The 18,383-nt window shown below is 41.2% G+C and overlaps 1 long non-coding RNA gene across 1 annotated transcript in view; it reads left to right on the plus strand.

Annotated features, from left to right (window-relative positions):
• The first annotated feature begins 856 nt into the window (after positions 1 to 856).
• Positions 857 to 18,383, plus strand: part of LOC105509037 — a 36,465-nt gene continuing 18,938 nt past the window's right edge. The window contains exon 1 of the long non-coding RNA XR_001001365.1: positions 857 to 1,001. This is a non-coding gene — a long non-coding RNA (uncharacterized LOC105509037). The remainder of the gene's footprint in view (positions 1,002 to 18,383) is intronic.

An 18,383-nucleotide genomic window follows, 5' to 3' on the forward strand; every position in this document is an offset into this window, starting at 1 on the left:
TTTGCAAAGACAAGGACCTATAGTAAAGGCCAGGGTTTTCGGGGGCACTTGTTAACACATATTTAGAATGATTAGGGCTCAGAGAGCATGTGGTGACTAGTGGCAGGAGGTGGGACTGATAAGGTATACAGACCCTGAGATGCAGGGAGTGTCAGGGGGATGGGTTGAGATTTCATCTTGTTTTGGGGGAAGAAATTATATATAGTTTTCTTCCAGTTAACACGGGGTTCTGCTGGAATAACAGAAACCTCATGAGGGGGCTCATCCAAATAGGGTTTTATTTTTCTCGTGCAACAACAGATCTGGCTCACGCTGCTACTTGTGGGAAGTCATCAAGAACCCAGGCTTCCCAGGATCTCTTCTCTACATCTTTACTGTATGTCTGTCTTTTTCTGGTTCATGACCATGAGATCTCTGCTCTATAATCAGACATGATGTCTGATGTCCATATTCCTGATATACAGGAAGCAGGAAGGGTGAAGAGCAAAAGCATATGTCAGCAAAGTTTATCTCTTTGAATCAGGACAAAGTATCTTTCTCCTAATTCCATTCACTAGACTTTCAATAACATCTTCTTAGCCTGAACTGACCCTCATGGCCACCACTGACCAAAAGGGCATCTGAGGAAGTGCCTGTCTGAGTATAGGTGTCAGTTAATATCACCATTCTGTTTAGTGAGAAAAGGAGGATAGATTTTGGCTAAGAAACTAGCAGTGCCTGCTAGTGTGAGTGACAGGATCAGCTTACATTTACAAAACTGGCATTGTCAGCCATCAAGGTTACCATGACCTTGTAGCCATGGCGATCAAGCAGCTCATAATGAGGCAACAGATAAACAAACAGATGATGAAAATGTAGGGTAAGAGGGACTTGTGGTGATTTGGGAGCCAAAGGAAGGAGCACTTTACCCAGTGTGGGGCATGGTTTGGGAAGGTATCCCCAGAGAAGGTGACTCTGTGGCTGAGCTTGAAGGAAGATAATTGGTAGGTGACAAAGAAGAGGTAAGGACATGCAAGAAAGCTCAGGGAAAAGAGATTACATGATCCTGGCTGGCAAATGTAAATAGTTCTATTGGAGAAGGGTAGAAGGGGGGAGTGGGTTCTTCTTAGTCTCAACTAGACACATAGGACAACCATTGGTGACACTTGATATCTGCCTACTCAGGAACCACAGGTGTTCCTCTTTAGCAAAAGCCTTTGTAGCAGCCACACGGCAGACAGCTCAGATGTAAGGAAGAACGATGTACATTGGATGGTTCAGGTTCCATAGGGCTTAAAAGTCTCATGCCTTTCAGGAACCATTTATCTCTCATAAGAACTCCGTAGGCATTGCTTGTTGGTTCTTGGCTTCTTCTCTCATGCTAACTATAGGAGTCTCCATAATCAGGAAAACTTCAAAATAAGGAATCTTCATCACGTATCTGTAGTTATCCCAGTCCAGCTCCAGTCCTCTTCACAACAGGGGTCATTTTACGAGAAGCAGTACTGTTTTGTTTAAGTGATATATCTGTTTCCAGGAAAACAGCTTAGAAACTTTATCCAGTGGTCAGATTCTTAATGCACAAGGGGAAAAAATGCTAACTGTTTGCCTAGAGCTCTTTAATGTATAGGCTATAGAAAGCATGAAAGGGTTTTCTGGAAGTAGATTATGCTGATTATATTTTTTATTTAAAAATTATTCCTGAGTTACGTGGGAGATTGATTCAGTAGGTTCATGATGGTTCATATGGCTAGATGAAAGGCTATTTTGTGTTTATTTCCTTTTTTGTTTTTAATAGACTTATTTTTTTAGAGCAGCTTTCAGTTCACAGTAAAATTGAGCAAAAGGTAGAGAGATACCCCACATCTCCCATCCCCATACATTCACAGCCACTCATCAACATCCACCTCACCATGGTTCACTTCTTATAATCGATGAACCTACATTGACAAATCATTATCACCCCAAATCCATGGTTTACATCAGCGTTCACTTTGGTGTTGCATATTCTCTTGGCTTTGATAAATGTTTCATGATATGTTTCCACCATTGTAGTATCATGCAGAATAGTTTTACTGCTCTAAAAATCTTGCCCTCTGCCTTTTCATTTTTCAATCCCCCCAGACCCTTGGCAACCACTGATCATTTTACTGTCTTCATGATTTTGCTTTTTCCAAAATATCATATAGTTAGAGTCCTACAGTATGCATCCTTTTCCTGTTGGCTTATTTCACTTAGTAATATTCATATAAGTTTCTTCCATGTCTTTCCACGGCTCCTTAGCTTATTTCTTTTTAGTGCTGAATAACATTTAATCATCTAGATGTACCATAGTTTATTTATCCACTCTCCCACTGAAGTACATATTGGTTACTTCCAAGTTTTGACAGTTATGAATAAAGCTACTATAAACATTCATATGCAGATTTTTGGTGGACATAAATTCTCAACTAATTGAGTGAATGCAAAGGGCATGATTGCTGGATTGTAAGGTAAGAGTATGTTTAGTTTTGTAAGAAACAACCAAATTCTTTTTTCCAAAGTGACTGTACCATTTTGCATTTCCACCAGCAATAAAAACATGTCTGTTGTTCCACATCCTCACCAGCATTTTGTGTGGCTAGTGTTTTGTTTTCAAGGTAAGAGAATACCTATACCATCAATGAGGTAAGAATTGGTGAGGTCCTGAACTAAGGCAGTGGCAGTGGATACTGAGTGACTAAATTCTAGAAATATTGCCAATTTAGAATTGACAGATTGTGGTGATAGATTGACCTTGGGTGTTGAATCTTGGTTGACTCTGAGGTTTTGGGTTTGATGACAAGATGATAGATGGTCGTGATACCACCTGCAGACATAGGAGAATAGAGGACCAAAACTGAAGTTTTGAGAGCTGGCAATATGGTGCCTCATTATGAGCTATCTATAGTCTGTGGCTTTGGTCGATGTCTGGGTTGGAAGTAGAAATTCAGGGTTTATGGATGTGAAGATTGTAGCTGAATTCATGAGATTTGATGTGACTCCCCAGTTAGAGCATTTCCTGTAGAAAGATAAAAGAAAGGGTAGGAGAAAGAATTGTGGGTGGTGTGAAAACCAACTTGCAAGGGGTCAGGGAGAAAGAAGAGCCTACAGAAACCAACAGTGTCTTGCACAAAGTTTGTTGCCTCAGTTAATAGACGTTGACTTGAACTACCCAGCTATTTCTGTCTCCCTGTTATCCTTAGCAAATATAAGCTATGGCTTTCAAACTGTGTATTTTTCACTTATCTAGAAGCAAAAAGGAGCAAATGTTACAAAACTTGGTAACAGCACAAGGTTTTGTCCCAAAGTGAGTGATACTGAGAATGCATGTCACAAACAGGTCTGGAAAAGCATCCTGTAAGAGGCTGACAATGAACCAGGTAGTTAAGGGTTAGTAGTATGTGAATTACTTTATTCATTTACTGCTAGCAAATACCTCCTGGTGCTTACTCTGGGATGGATGCTGTTCAGCACATTGGGAATAGAGAGGGAAGAGTCCAGACCAAACCTTCATTTCCCCAGATTCTCAGCCCTAGCGGAAGGAGTCAAACAGTACATAAATATTTACAAAATATAATAGAAAATAAAATGCATAATGCAGTACAGTACAACAAGGGAAGAGGAGGCAGAGAATTTCTGCTTTACATAGAGTCGTTGGTTGAGCAAAGACCCGAATAAAGTTAGGATTTGAGCTGTGTGACTGTGTGTAGGAAAGGCATTCCATTCAAAGGAAAGGAGGCCAGGGGATTCTCAGGATGACAACTTCAGTTCTTCACAGTAAAATCATACCTATGTCCCCAACAAGCTTGCATCTTTTATAGCTGGAATAACACAGAAATAACACTAGCATGAGGGAGGAAGTTATGACTGATCTCTACTATGTGCTGGTGTCTATACTGAACACTTGACCTTTTCTCACTTGTTCCTTATAACCATGTATCATAAGTCATGCTGTTACTCTCATTTTGCAGTAGAGAAACTGAGGCTCAGAGAGAACATAATTTGCCCTAGGTTCCACTATTAATGGCTGGTAGAGCTGGAATGTTCGTGGGGGTCTTTTTGGCCTCAACGTCCTTACTTTTTATTCATCCATCTATGGCATCCTCCACAAATGACTCAGGTGACACTCCCAACTGTGTATTCCACAGGACAAATTTAAACTTGCTGCACTGCAAGGAAGGAACTAGGGCTATATTTGTTTTCTGTTGACTGGCTGACTCCACAATGGTTTTGCAAACCTCAGATAGAATCACTGAATCTATGCCTGAGACACGTTGATACAGTCAAATAAAAGATGGAATGCTGATCTTTATGTAGTGTGCATAACAAACAAATGTATCCCAAGGCACTCACTGTAGTGCCAAGGTCCCCAGGGATGGCTTCTGTTTAGTTTTATGCACATTTACACAATGCTTGGACTGAATTAAAACAATAAAATTACAATTGAAAAGTCTCTCTCATATGAGTGGATAAAAAATTAAACACGAGTATCAACAAGTCACGAACAATTCTGTTCTTATTTGTTTTCACTGTTGTATCTGAAAGCTGTTGGTGACTGGGTTGATCTCCTGATTGTTTACTAGCGAATTACCAGTGCATTATTTTCGTTGGCAATCAATAGCTGTCTTTAGCATCTGGAGAGGCTTTAGGAAATTGCTTTTCAGGGTGAGGATATTAGGCTGAATCTGGTTGGAGCAATAGCTTTTACTGCTTAGGGTATTGTTTCTATTTCAAAAACTACCATCTTTTAGAAGTTAGGAAGGAAATGGCTGTATAAGTTTAGAATTCTCTGAGATATATATTTCCATGTTATAGGAAGATGGGATCTGTGTGGGAAGGAGCAGGATGAGAGATTGAAGAAGCAGCAGGGACTTTATCCTCTTATCTAGGAGGGTTGTGTAAAGCATTCTACAGATGCTGGGCTTGATTCTGTAGGCACCATGAATTCTTGAAGGATTTTTAAGCAAGGGAACGCCATGAGAAGACTTGAGATTTTTGTGAATTATTCTGGGGCAACGAGGGTGTGGCTGTCTGTCAGTTCAGACTAGACATTAGGTCAGCATGTTTTATTCTTAGCGCTCACTTTGAGGTTCTCCTACTAGATCGTGCTATCTCTCATTATTAATGTAAGGCCTTAAGTCATCATGAGCAAAGCAGATCACATGATCACAACCTAATGTGATCAAAAGGTGAAAATGGTTTGAGTTGAGAAGAAATGATTCATCTCAGTTTATTCTTATTTTTCCAGAATGTAATAATTCATATTAATGACTGTGCTTCTGGCTAGAATTCCCAAAATCCACGTGCTCTCTCATGGATTTGCAGGACTTCTACATGACCTCCAGATAAAATGTGCTCCATTTATGATAAAACATGCATCCTTGGTCTTGAGGGCAGACATCAGGCGGTGTCAATCAATGCATCTGCATTAACAGACCAATCAGCAGAGACAAACCATGATACCTGCATCTGGTAGTGCTCAGTCTTGAGTCCTTCTAAACATGGGACTCCCCTCGCTGAGGCTGTGAGGCTGCCAGTGGAAATAACATGCACATTGTGATGGTGCCAATTGAAATCCATAGTCTCTAAAACTTAGCTCAGTTCTTAACATTGCTGGACAACCCTTTAACACCTCCTTCCTCTGCTCTTGTTTCTCCTTCTGCTCTTTCTCTACTGGAATTTGAGTTGTTCAAAATCTTCCAAATTATACCCTCCTTGCATTGTCTACCTCCCACCACGTGTCCTAGGACCTGGCAGGAGACCCATTTCACCTTCTGCACTAGGAAAACAAAATGAAACCAGAACAACGCGGGGACCGTCCCTATGTAATCTCCCTGTACTCCTGCATACCACTTCATTTGTATGTAGCTCTTTCTGGAAAGAATGGCCTCTTTCTAAGGCCAGATCCTCCCTACTCCCTCCTATTCTGGATCTCAGCCTCCTTCTCTTCTTCAATGAACTTGTTCCCTGTGATATTCCTTCTTCCTTCAGAATGGTCAACCTCTTCCTCTTTTATTGCCCTGGTTCATTAGCTCATTAACATATACATATGATAGAAATTTCTCTGTCTTATCAAACCACATGGCCATCCCTACATTCCCCCCCAACACACACTGTGTCCCCTCTTGTCTCTGTCCTCTCGCTCAGTCCTGCACACCCAATCTTGACAAGGTTGTCTCAACCTGTTGTCCCCATTTTCTCATTTCTTCTTTTCCCACTGACATGCCCTTGTGCAAATCACCAAACAGTCTTCTAATTGCCAGTTTCACTGGAAACATTTCACTCTTTAGATCTTTGGAAGGATGCTTCTTTGCGTGGTGACCAAGTTGACCATGTCTTCCTTCTGTGAATCACTTCTTTTCACTATTTTTTCCTTGATTTCATTCTTTCCTCAATTTCCTCCTACCTGTCATATAATACTTGTTTTCCTTGTAGTGTATGTTATCTTTAATTCTTTGCTTACTCCTTAAATGCTAACTTCCTCTCTGGTATATACTTTGATCCTTTGATGTTTTTATGGTAAATGCATATCCCAGGTGTTCTTATCTACTTCAGAGGTTTAAATTACCATAGGTTTCTGACTTTTAAGTTGTGCTTGATCCACTTCTATAAATCCATGCATCCTGCTGGATTTCTCTAGAAGTGCATTTCAAAGCACCTTAAACTCAACAAGTTCCAAACTTACGTCTACAATCTGTGCTTCTTTGAGGTTCCCATCTCAGTGGGTAAATGGTACTTTTGTCCATCTGTTTCCCTAAGCTAGAATCAAAAGTCATTGTTTCCATATATCCCTGTGTCACCATCCCATCACCTGTCCATATCTGTCCTTCTAATCTTCCTCCATCTTCATCCTTCCCTCGGTGACCCTGGTGAGGCCACCATCATCTCTCAGCTCTGTTGCAGTCATATTCTCCCAATGATTTCCCCATGTATACCAGCCACACTCTGCCCCAAATCTGTGGCGCATTTGATATTCTCAGAATGGAGATGAGATCCTGCCCCCTCACCTTTCCCTAGGAACCCTACAAGGCTTTGCAGTTTCATGAAGACTAAGAGCATACATTTCAGCATTGTCTGTGTACATGATAACTTGTTGCCAGCCACATTGTGCCCCAAATCTGTGGGGCATTTGATATTCTCAGAATGGAGATGAGATCCTGCCCCCTCACCTTTCCCTAGGAACCCCACAAGGCTTTGCAGTTTCATGAAGACTAACAGCATACATTTCAGCATTGTCTGTGTGCATGATAACGTGTTTACCTCTCAGCTCCATACAGTGCTTTCCCAAAACAGTGACTTCCAGAGCGAGAGGCATGCATTTCAGTGAATGCTTAAGAGAGTTCATTGGAGCGTAGACAGAAAATGCTAGAACTTGCCTTTATATTGGTTTTGTAATTATAAAATAAGTGAGAAATTGGGCTTTTAAATATTCATATTCTGCATGATTTCAGTACCCTTGCCTGTCTACTTGTCAGACATCACATGTAGTGTGACCAGTGTCCTGAGGGAGGGGGACTCCTAACAAAGCAAGTTGGAGTGATGTCCTCACTTGTCCTTTTAAATCCAGCTTTATTGTGACAATACATTGTCTCTAGTACCCAGTTGTGTAGATATGTGGATTATAGTATTTAGTTTTAATTAAACAGACTTCACAAAATGAACAAGTGACTCTGAAAGATTCCCTCAAGGAAACGGCAGATTGAAGACAATGCTGATAATTACACAATGAATAGAAATCAAGTAAAAGCTTTTTTCCAGACATATCACAAGTTCAAAAACAAATTCAATCTAATTATATTTGATAATACATTATAAAAATATCCGCAAGACCATTTGAACCAGGGCTTTACACTGATTCGTAGCCACAGTGAGCTCCTGCCTTTAAATACACTGAGACTTAAGATATTAGTTAATGTATAAATATAAAATGTACAGAGAATATGATACCTGTGTCTATGTATATGGGTGTGTATGGTTTTTATACCCCCCTGGTCACATTGCCTTTCCTGGTACATTTGTTCCTGCTCTTGTTCCTGGGCTTGTGATGTGTGTTCTAAAATGTTTAGGAGACATTTCTCTGAAGCTTGGTGTTTTCTCCTGTCTTAGGGCTCCCGCCTGAGAGTCAATGCTTCTTTCCACTCATGTCTTTTATATTTCAGTTCAGGTATTATATCTTTCAAAGCAGTTTTCCTTAAATCTTGCATTTATTTCTATAATTATTTTATTACCTCATTCACTAGCCTGCATACTCCATGTTGAGGAGAATGTGCCTGCTTTTGCTAATCTCTGGAATCCAGCCCTTAGCCCACTGGCTAACCACATCCAAGGTGTTGAGTTAATAACGAATGAATGAATGGATCAGTGCATACATGTCAGCTGCTGTGCTAGTTGCACTGCATTTATTATTATATTTTCCCAATTAATGCTGCTAGTTTCAGAATGTGCTGAGAGCTCTGTGTTGGGGACTGTAAATGTAAGCCTGTTAAAAAGCCAAAAATAAAATCCCCACCCCTTCTTCTCCCCAAAATATTAATCCTTAGTTAGGTAGCATTAGTGTGACAATTCAGAGAGGTCGTATCTGCTTTCTAATCTTGTGTTTGTCCTGCTATGCCACCTGCCTCAAGACATCCAGTTACATAATTAATTGAGGAATCTCTAATATTTCTTGGCAGTGGTCTCTGTATTCATCTCTTGGTATCAGTATAAGCCCATTGTCCAGTTGTAATCGGTGAGCTTAATGCTTTCTTTTTCCCTGATTTTTTTCTTCTTACTTTGATTCCCTAGTTCCTAAGATGTTACGCACACATCCTGCTCCTTTCTCAGAGTCTTCAATCAACATTGGCTTTATATTAAACTAGTTATCACCTGAGACACCTAGGTCTGTTCAGAGATGTGCCTAGTCACTAGTTGCCTTGTAAAAAATTATCTGTCTTCTGTTTCCTAGGTCTAATCAATCATTCTAGTTCATTTTTAACCTTTCATCATTGGGTTCCTTAATCTCAGGAACTTGATTACCTTTCATGTTTTCTTCTTCTTTTCCTGTAACTCTCTTTCTCTCTCTCTTTCTTTCTTTCCTTTCAGAAACTTTAAAAATTGAATATTTAAAAATTTTAAGCATTTTTCCATTACTTTCAAAGGGAAAAACCACAATCCTTCCTTCTTTCCTTCCTTCTTTCCTTCCTTCCTTCCTTCCTTCCTCGCTCACATGCTCTCTCTCTCTTTCCCTCTCTTTCTTTTCTTTTCTTTCTTTTTTCTCTCTCTTTCTTGACAGAGTCTTGTTCTGTCACCCAGGTTGGAGTGCACTGGCTGTATCTTGGCTCACTGCAACCTCTGCCTCCTGGTTTAAGCAATTCTCCTGCCTCAGCCTTCCGAGTAGGTGGAATTACAGGCATGTGCCACCATGCCTGGCTAATTTTTGTATTTCTAGTAGAAACAGGGTTTCACCTTGTTGGCCAGGCTGGTCTCGAACTCTTGGCCTCAGGTGATCTGCCCACCTTGGCCTCTCAATGTGCTGGGATTGCAGGCGTGAGCCACCGTGTCCGGCCCTCAATTTTTAATTAATATATTTATTAGGTTGATACAAAAGTAATTGTGGTTTCTCCCTTCGAAAGTAATAGAAAAAATGCTTAAAAATTTTAAATTTTCAGTTGTGATGTTTAAGAGGAGGCTCTCTGGTTAGAGCTGGTTGAATCAAAAGCAAGTTTTGACAGATACAGGAGAAATGAGGTGCCTGGCATTTAATGGGGAAATGTAAATATGACATGTAAATTGCAACACCCTATTCAAAAAGAAAAAGGAAGAGTGGTGGGTGGCAAATAAAGAAAGTTTATCAAGTGGGCTCATAATGAAATTGATTGGCTTGGGATTGGGAGACACATGTTGAAAGTTTCGTGTCAGTAAAATATGCAGGCTTTCTTCTGTCCATAGATAGTCATGAAGAGCTAACAGCTGACTCAGAAAACGCAATAAAATTATTCCTATCATTTGATCTCCTGACACCCATGTAAATAAAACAGTGTTAGAGGAATGGAAATGTTCCATTACTAAGTAAGGAAAGCAAAAAGGGCTTTCAAATACAAATTGCCTTGGAGTTTTGACACATGTCAGGCTCTGTAAATTCCATAGGGATGTTGTTTCACAAAAATTTATGATGAAAGTTTCAATCATCCAGAAATGTTGAAGAAAGGCATGATGAATACCCATAGTTCCTAGTCCCAGGTTTAACAATTGTTAATATTTTGTAATATTTTCTTTATCAGCACATGAATGCGTATTTTGCATAAAATATGCATATGCATATTTTTCTAGATCATTTGAAAATAAGTTGCAGACTTTAAGACAGTATACTCTAAATACTTTGCCAGGCTTCTCCTAGGAATAAGACATTTTTCAGTGGCACTCCAATGACATCATTATAATGAAGTAAATAAATGATATTTCGTAATACTATTTAATGTATACTCTACATTCATATTTTCCCAATTTCTCAAGAAATTTGCTTATAGATATTTTTGAATTAGAATCCAATCTAAGTACATGAATTTCTTTTGATGTTATATCTTTATTCTCTTTAAATCTACAACAGTCCTCCAAATTTCCCTTCTCAACACCACACCTATAACGTTGACTATTTGACAGTGTGAGCCAGTTTGCTTATACAAATTTCCACATGTTGGAGTTGTCTGTTTTCTCAAAGCGTCATTTACCATGGTTCTCTGTACCCTGTATTTCAGAAGCACTACAAGTGAGGTCTAAGGCAATACTGTCCAATAGAAATTTCTGTGGTGATAAAACATATCCTATACGTTGTTTATTACAATGGCCAGTTGCCACATATGGTTACTGAACACTTGAAATGTGGCTAGTAAAATAAAGGAAATGGATTTTTAACATTTCATTTAATTAATTTTAATGCAAGTAACCATGTGGCTAGTGACTACCATATTTGACAACACAGGCCTAGGGCCTTGAGTAAGTTAAATAGTCCAGCAACTATGCCTCCGAGATGTTTGAAATTTGGTTTCCAATTTTAAAGGTTCTAGTTCTGTTCATCCTCTGGTGAACCCTATGGTTAGACTGAGCGGCAACTGGTATAAGATAGCATGCAGTGAATCACAGACTATGTTCTCCAATTTCTTCTGCACATTTATAGCACAGGACAGATGGGATCTTCCAATCATATTTCGGGAAGACAATGATTACCTAGAACTTAAAGTGACCGATGACTGATTTGGAGTGTGTCTTTTTGAGTGAGGGGATGAATTATGGGAAAACAAATAGATAGGATGTTTTATCCCCATCTTTAGTTCTGGGGTCTGCTTGGGATCCCACCTTGTCACACCTCCTTAATCCATATTTCTACGTGTTCATAGTCAGCATTTCACTAATGACACAACTGCCTGATCCTGAATCATCAAAGTAAAGTTTCTATAAATTTGCTGCCGTATACTTATTCAGGAAAGGAAATAAAAAACTTTTAACTGCTGAGGTTGACGTAAAACTTTTAGCTCATCTCCTGAACTAGACATGAAGTAAATTAAACAGAACATCCCAGCCCTCCATATAGTTAACCAAGAGCTTTAAAAATAGAGTAGTTTTTGATACATCACTCATTGCATTGGCATCGATTATTAATTTGTCCTTACTTCTTATCTTGTAAGACACAACGTCATTCTTATTTAAATTCAGTTGTTCAGTCATTAATTTCTCCAGCTAACATTAGTGAACACATTCTAGTGCAAGGCCCCCGCTCTTCCACGAAAGCGTCATCAGGGAACATGGTGCTGGCATCCTCCACTCTGAATCTCAGACTCTGGATGCAGCTGCCCACCTGGTCACATTGCCTTTCCTGGTGCATTTGTTCCTGCTCTTGTCTACTCACAGGCATCATCTCTTGGGTTTTCCAGTTTTGTCTCCAGGTTTGCTTTGCTCTCAGCCTGCCACTGACCTACTTCTCTCTCCTGACCGAGATTCTGACCCACTCTCTTTAACTGGGTCACAGTGCAGCTCTCTTGCTTACTTTGATCTGTCTTAGTTTCAGTGCCAGACAAGAGGAGTCAAGAGCAGGGTCCAGTCTGTCTTCTTGACTCAGAGGGCCTTTACCCTCCAATGCAGGCCCCTTCCAGGTCCTCTGCATATGAGCAAGACCTGGAGCTCTTGTTGGAAGAGGGAAGAACATACTGTCCAGGCTAAAGCCATAGATCAGATTTAAAAGATCAGGTGGGGCCAGGCACAGTGGCTCATGCCTGTAATCCCAGCACATTGGGAGGCCGAGGCAGGCAGATCACCTGATTTCAGGAGTTTGAGACCAGCCTGGCCAACACAGTGAAACCCTGTCTCTACTGAAAAAACAAACAAACAAAACCCAATTATCTGGGTGTGATCGCACATGCCTGTAATCCCAGCTACCTGGGCGACTGACGCGGGAGAATCGCTTGAACCTGGGAGGCGGAGGTTGCAGTGAGCCAAGATTGTACCACTGCATATTCCAGCCTGGGCAACGGAGAGAAACTCCATCCAAAAAAAAAAAATCAGGTGAAACTTGCACCAGGATGTACAGTGACAAGTCAGCAGCTAGGTGAACATGAGATGAGGGATGAGCAGGAGGCTGGGTACAAGTCACACTCAGCTGAGAGGGGAGAGGCTTTTTGCTGTTTGCAGGGCTGGGCTCCTGGAGCTCTGCTGGCTTTATGTAGTTGCATTATGCAAAGAGTGGGTTGGGCAAAGGCACAAGCCTCAAATGATGACACCAAGAGAGGCCAAAGAATGGACATTGCATTTCTGGGGGGTTAGAAAGCGTGCATGGGCACGAGAGAGGATTTTAGAGAGGAAGATCCATCAGTGAAAAAGACAAAGCATTTGGATTTGATCAGCCCTGAGTATGCTTGTGGTACCACCCCTTACTTACCGTGTGATCTTAGGACAAAGTGACCTTGAAGCCTGAGATGCTCCATCTGTAAATTGGGGATATGATGGACTCCTTGCAGTGCCTGCGAGATCTGAGTGTAGGGCCAGGTGCAGAGTGGGCACTTCAAAAACATCTACTAGAAAAGGACCATGATGGGCAATTGGCAGATGACCTTTGGGTCTAAACACCTGATACGTGCAATGTCGGTGAATGCCGCTCCCTTCCTTTCCCTCTACTTCAGAACTACCTCAATCAGGTCTCAGCATTGACTTGGATACCACAAGAGCCCGGCTCGGTTTGTGTATCCCTTTGTCTTCCTGCTTTTGACTTGACAGTTTGTCTCCTGAAACAGCAGCCTCCAATTTTCTTAATTGCAAAATTGCCCTCAAGCCTGTGATTCCAGCTTGTGGCTGTTTCTTCACTAATTGTTTTTTAAATAATGAGTAAACCTGTAGTTCTTCTCAACTTCTGAATGTATTCTTCTGCATTCGCAAAAGTCTTAACATATGGCCGGGTACATTCAAAGTGCCAAGGTACAGAAAGACAGTGTCTGTGGTGCTGAGGTCTACACTCCAGGGCCAGCGTAGGGGACAGTGCAGCCGGGGCACTTACTGCGGCAGTACAGAATGATTGGATGCCTTTCCTGTGAGGATATGTGCTGACTTGTTTTTCTCTTCTGATGTTCTGGGCAGTGGGCCCACTGTCATCCAGCCGCAAGGATCTCTGTTGGGATGATGGAAGAATATCCTGAAATCCTTCCATTCTGGTTTTTTCCATTTCGGAATTTCACTGTCGCTTTGGCAAACCTCCTGTCTTCCTCCCTCCTTTCTTAGAATATTCACTTTGTCCAGAATTCTATGGCTAATGCTTCATGTGTTCAGAAGACACCCAAGAGGACCCTGTCTATGGATATCACTGAGGCCAGAGGGCTCAGCAATGCAAATTAAACCTCTGTTCTAAGGGGTGGGTATTGTTTTTCTCTCTTGGCATCCTGTGCCATATGTTGGGGGGAGGTTTTTGAGAGGCCTGGAGGTCTGAAGTTCTGGATCTGAAAGGAGGGTATTTGGTAAGCCCCACCCTAGGAATAAAGCATACAGACCAAAGAGAGGTCCATTTGCGTCTCAGGAGGGAGTGAAGAATCTATCCTGAGCATCAGGTCCAAGCCAGGTATCCACTGGGCTGATATTTGCTCAGTGACATCTCAGCCATCTCCCCATTCACCGTGATAGGCTGCAACCTTCTTAAAGTCAAGGATGGTATGCCCCTTACTCTTGTCTTCACTTCCATTGTCTAGCAGTGCCTGACACACATGGCTCTGACAGTCAAATACTACCTGATGAAGGAATGAGTGAATACAGACATTTGTGCGCTCGGCCTCAGTCTCCTTTTCTGTTAAAATAAATGCAAGGTACTGATATCTCATGCATTGTAGACAAATCAAATGAGATCATACAACTCAAAAATGCAGCATACTTTCTATTTTAAGCACCCTATACATGTTGGTTATTTTTATAATGATAATTACCACCCATCGAAGGGTTTCTTGACTAGTGGGCCTTGCTTTATATCTTAAAATCTCATTCTACTTGACCCTTCTCCTCAGGATTGCTCAGGGGCCAAATCAAGCCTCTTCCTTCTGAAACTTCCTTCCCTTCTGCAGCATCTTAGATTACATCTTACTACTGCTTCTCTTTACTAACTCCCTCCCTGAAAGAGGTGCGGATGCCAGCTACTTCCTCTTTCTCAATGCACTCCTCCTGAGTTGCCACTTGGTTACAGGACCTTTGGTATTTGTGGAGTGCTATATGTTCACCCCAGAAATTATACCATGGTGTCTTCAAAACACTCAGACAAGCCATTTACCCAGAGGAGCTGAAGCACAGGTGCTACGGCCTGGAAGTCGTGGAACTGGGATTCCAGGCTCTTCCTGCTTCACCATGGCTATGAAACTTTTTACAGTGGACTTTGCTCTATCTGGAGGCCCCAACATCCACCCCCTTTCCTGATATAATCCTCTCCCACCCTTCTTGAGTTCCTTGGTTCAGTGGTCTCTCCGTTTTCTAACTCCGGCTGGCCCTGTCTTTCCTACTGTCACTGTTCTAACTGTATGTGTTCTACTTTGAATTATAATCATTTGGTACTTGCACTTTTCATCCCCATTAGCTTTGGAAGAATCTGAAGATACTTACTATCTCTTTTCTATCTCTCTTTCTTTCAACCCTATTAGCAACAGAACCCGATGAAGCAAGGACTCCATATGTGCTTTTCACCAAAAACTTAGGAATAGAAACTTCCTTTTAGAACTGAGATCTTCAGTTTTATTTATTAACACAGATGTGCCGGTTGCCTGGGATCACAAACATTTCGAGTGCTATGATGTTCTTTTGGGAATAATTTATTATTACTTCTTGGTCTTTTCAGTTATTATGAAAATATAATGTAAATAGCCTGCTGTTAGTTAATTTTTGGATGAGAATACAGAGGAAATTATAGTTACTGACCACTCAGAAACATCAGAGAAGCCGTGGTTGAAACTCAGCCAGGTTGGGCAGGGCAGTGACTTTCCCCAGATCTGGACCTAGCTTCAGATTTTCTCTGGACCTCCCTCCTCTCATTTCCACATCTTGACCTACCTTGTTTCTTTGCACCTTACACTGGTGCTTGCCAGATAGATAATTCCCTAGCATTTTCTTTTTTATATTAAAAGGCACTGACTCCCTTTTTTTTCAAATGATGTTGAACAGAAAACTCCTATATAGGAAATGGACACAGAGAAGAGCTACTTGGTTTAAATTATGAGTTGGGGTCCTGAGCCTGGCTCAGTCGTCCTGGCATTTACCCTACCCTCCTCTCCCCAGTGACTCCAGGAAGCATTCTAGGACCTGCACACCCTCTGGTGAGAGTTGGAAACCCGCAGCTCTGAAGTTCTTTCTTGACTCTCTTTAAACATATGCACTCAGCAGTAAAACTGCCTCCCTTGGAGTTGACTTCATTCATAGCAGGACGCTGGAACCTTTATCCCACCCTTGTGAATCCTTGAAAGAACTTCGATGTGACTTGCTCTACCAAGTAGGAAAGTATTCTGCACAGTTATGAAAACAAAAATAAATGCCAAGAGCAATGGAACAATGTGTTGTCCCCAAATGGCCTTTGGCATATGACAAAGAAGAAATCGGTAGAAAGAAAACAAAGTATCCCACATATATGTACATATATGCATATATATGTGGAATACTTTTAACGTATATTATTACATGTTACATACATATGCAATACTTTGTTTTCTTTCTTTTTCTTCTCATTTCTACTTTGTTTCTGGAAGTATTTACATTGATGGATTTATCATCATTATCATCATCATTATTATCATCCTCTATCAAGCCAACCTTGGATAATTGATTCAGCTGGTCATAGAGTTGACTCAGGCTTCTGAGAGAGGGCTGACAGCTCATATGTGTCATTCGGGCAGGATGACAGCCACATGAATCATGCTGCTCTGGGTGGGCGGTTATTAGCAACCTTCTCCTACCCTCGTGGGTTGAACGATACAGAGAGAGGATCATCATTTTTGAGTATGTGCTGGTTTTAAAAAGAAATTAAGGGGCAGTACCAACGTGGCTATGTCTTGTAGAGAAAGGCAGGCCTGGGTTTAAATCCAATAGTCATGGTTGACTGTGAGGTCCTAGGATGATTTAAATAGACTACTGAAGTCTGAGCTTCATGTTTTATCAAAGAGAGTGATCCTACTCATTTCATAGTGTTCTCTTCAGGGTTAAATGCAGTATGTATAAGGAACCTTGCACAGGTCCTAAATAGCTAGCCCTATGGAATTAGAGTGTTGGCTTAACATTTCGTTTGCATACCTTGACATGGACTTGAAAACCAAGAGAAGTTAAATGTCAATCCTGAGGTCACATTTAAATGTGTTTGTGGTAATTTATTGTATGTGTTCTCTGCTTTCATCATGTCACTGGGCTTCTCAAATCCTCTGGGAAGGACTTTTTGTAATCTCTTCATTACAGAAAGTCATAACATCTTAGAACTCAAAGAGACCTTTGCTGACATCTGGCTTTTTTTCCTTACTTTACAATGAGAATTGGTGAGTTGTTTCCTTGATGACCAGGATGCATGCCCAGCACCTGGTCCACTTTCTGGCTCAGGTGTGTGCTTGACACCCCTGCAGATCTCAGCTGCCTTGCAGTGTGAGCCAGGACTGCTGTCAGCTTTACATAAGAGTATACTTGGTGAATAGTAGCTTCAACTCCTGTTAACTAGCCTGGAGGTGACCAGTGACAGGACATTAAAAAAGAAAGAAACTTATAACAAAAGATTGACTCCCTGTTTTTTAAATGAGCATCTGATCCTTATCTCACCAGTTCCCTTTGCTGTGGATTGGAAAAGAAAGTAGGAAAACCCAAGCTCTCTGAATACAGGAACTTTGGCTGTACGATGCCAGAGCCCCCTCTGCAGGAGTCTGAGCCCTATCTCAGTCCAGATCTGAATCAGGGTCTGTAAAGAGCTGAGGTTCAGGGTAGAGTTATTCTTTGCCATCCTTAGCTATTGCCTTGTTGTCACATTGTTGTAGTAGAATAACCACAGCTCCCAACATCACATCTGTGTTCAGGGCAGAAGAAAAGAGGAGTACAGCACCAGCCATTTTTCTTCCTCATCTGTTCTTTTTTAATAGAAAAAAAAATCCTTCCAGAAGCCTCCCAGAATATTTATTCTTTTATTTCTTAGTCAAAACAGGGTCACCTAGAGGACCCTCCTAGAAGAAATGCTGGAGAATGAATAACTGTCTTCTTTTCCCCAATCTTAATAGTCTGAAGCAGGCACAAATGTATACTCCAAGGCATGGGGTGGCCTGAGAATGAAACACTCTTGGGTTAGACAGTCCCTGCCATGTTTGGGTGAAGCCCCTGTTGGTGTGAATTGGCTCTGGGACCTTTGCCATGTCCCTTTGTCTCCACTTCCAGGGTGTGTGTGTTTCACCCTCCAGGCTGTTGTTTTGCATTTGGAGGAAGGCGTTAGCTTCTGGGGCTGTGGGTGTCTCAGGCACTGCAGTATAGCACTGGGTTGTTGAACTCATAGGCTTTGAAGCCAGACAGTCTATGGAATCTTCCATTCCCAGCTCTGCTGCTTACTAGCCATGTGCCTCTGAGCAAATTATGTCCCTTACCTGTGACTCAGTGTCCTCATCTGCAAAATGTAGGTATTGTGTCTGCCTTCTAGTAATAAATGTGATAATGAATGGAATAGATAATGAATAGAAACTGCTTAGCATGATGTATCACCCAAAGTAAGGGCTTAAACTATTGGTACAACAACAACAAAACAGTAGTTAATCCTTACAGGATGCTTCCTATGGGCTGGCCTCATTCACAGTGCTTTGCATATATTAAATCAGTTCATCCATATTACAAATTGAGGAGGAAAGTTCTATGGTTCTATTCATTTTACAGCTGATAGAGCAGAG

The sequence above is a fragment of the Colobus angolensis genome, unplaced genomic scaffold (genome assembly GCF_000951035.1).
Source record: "Colobus angolensis palliatus isolate OR3802 unplaced genomic scaffold, Cang.pa_1.0 Scaffold17, whole genome shotgun sequence".
Lineage (NCBI taxonomy): Eukaryota > Metazoa > Chordata > Mammalia > Primates > Cercopithecidae > Colobus > Colobus angolensis.